This window comes from Salmo trutta, chromosome 23 (assembly GCF_901001165.1).
Source record: "Salmo trutta chromosome 23, fSalTru1.1, whole genome shotgun sequence".
Classification (NCBI taxonomy): Eukaryota; Metazoa; Chordata; class Actinopteri; order Salmoniformes; family Salmonidae; genus Salmo; species Salmo trutta.
In genome coordinates, this window is record NC_042979.1 from 40,718,920 (window position 1) to 40,721,036 (window position 2,117).

Below are 2,117 nucleotides of genomic sequence, written 5' to 3' on the forward strand. Positions count from 1 at the left end.
GTCAATGCTCTCTGCCTGTTTTTTAGGTGGAAATTCAACCACCTGATTCTGTTGTGATGGGCCACATCACTTTGGCTAAAATGTTGTTTGTGAGTTCGTGTGTGAGTGTGTGTGTGCGTGCGTGCAAGTGTGTCCGCTTCAGTCATTTAAAAAATAAAGAGCGAGCTCCTTTCAGCTCAGTCTCACACCAGCCAATAGCAGGCCAAGCAAACCAGTTACCACTTTTACCCGTTGCACCATTTACCCTTGTTACCCAGCTCCCCTGCAAAGCTACCATAGATATCCCCAAGTGGCTGATCACTAAGTGGATGGCCACTGGGAGTGAGGTAAAAATGCAAGTGGAGGGTTAAGCTAAGTGCAGGCTGGCATGGGGCACTAGTCCCACTCATTAGTTCATGAAAGGAAGTGAACCCGTTTGATCAACAGTGGCCCGTGTGTGTGTGTGTGTGTGTGTGTGTGTGTGTGTGTGTGTGTGTGTGTGTGTGTGTGTGTGTGTGTGTGTGTGTGTGTGTGTGTGTGTGTGTGTGTGTGTGTGTGTGTGTGTGTGTGGGTCCCCAGAGTATGGGTGAGGGATGCCTGAGAGGATCTGGGCCAGAAGAACAACCCATTCAATGCCTTTGAAACTCATGCAGTAAGTGTACTGGGCCCATTCCTTTCATGAGCCTCCCTAGCACCAAAGGCTATGTCCTATTTCAAGTATCCAACATTTGCAGAGTTTTGGCCTCAGGAGAGGTAAGTTGCCCAAAGACGTAGCATTATAAATGATGTTTGAGATGTAGTGGAAAAATGTCACTACTGATACATAATGATTAATGTACTCAAAAAGAGACTGTTCCTATATTAATGTAATATAATATTCTATATTGTAATATCTTATATTAATGTTATATAATATATCATATTAATGTTATAATACATCATATTAAGTCGAGACACTAGTAAAATGTAGATTCCCTTGCCTATGAAGAGCCTGGTTTGGTCATTGTACTACACCAAGTTCTTGATACAGTTCAAGGTTTTTATTATAATTTTTTTTTAAATTTCACCTTTATTTAACCAGGTAGGTTCTCATTTACAACTGTGACCTGGCCAAGATAAAGCAAAGCAGTGTGACACAAACAACAACAGTCCCGAGCCGCGTCCTCCCAGCATCCCTAGCCGCGTCCTCAGAGCATGCGCAGACCAGCTGGCTGGTGTGTTTACGGACATATTCAATCAATCCCTATCCCAGTCTGCAGTTCCCACATGCTTCAAGAGGGCCACCATTGTTCCTGTTCCCAAGAAAGCTGAGCTAAACGACTATCGCCCCGTAGCACTCAATTTCGTCATCATGAAGTGCTTTGAGAGACTAGTCAAGTACCATATCACCTCCACCCTACCTGACACCCTAGACCCACTCCAATTTGCTTACCGCTCCAATAGGTCCACAGACGACGCAATCGCAATCACACTGCACACTACCCTAACCCATCTGGACAAGAGGAATACCTATGTAAGAACGCTGTTCATCGATTACAGCTCAGCATTTAACACCATAGTACCCTCCAAACTCGTCATTAAGCTCAAGACCCTGGGTCTCGACCCTGCCCTGTGCAACTGGGTTCTGGACTTTCTGACGGGCCGCCCCCAGGTGGTGAGGGTAGGAAACAACATCTCCACCCCGCTGATCCTCAACACTGGGGCCCCACAAGGGTGCGTTCTCAGTCCTCTCCTGTACTCCCTGTTCACCCATGACTGTGTGGCCATGCAAGCCTCCGACTCAATCATCAAGTTTGCAGATGACACTACAGTGGTAGGCTTGATTACCAACAACGACGAGACGGCCTACATAGAGGAGGTGAGGGCCCTCGGAGTGTGGTGTCAGGAAAATAACCTCACACACAAGGTCAACAAAACAAAGGAGATGACGGACTTCAAGAAACGGCAGAGGGAGCACCCCCTATCCACATCGATGGGACAGAAGTGGAGAAGGTTGAAAGTTTTAAGTTTCTCGGAGTACACATCACGGACAAACTGAAATGGTCCACCCGCAACAGCGCCTTCAACCAACCTCAGGAGGCTGAAGAAATTTGACTAGTCACCAAAAACACTCACCTCTCCAGAGGGTAGTGAGGTCT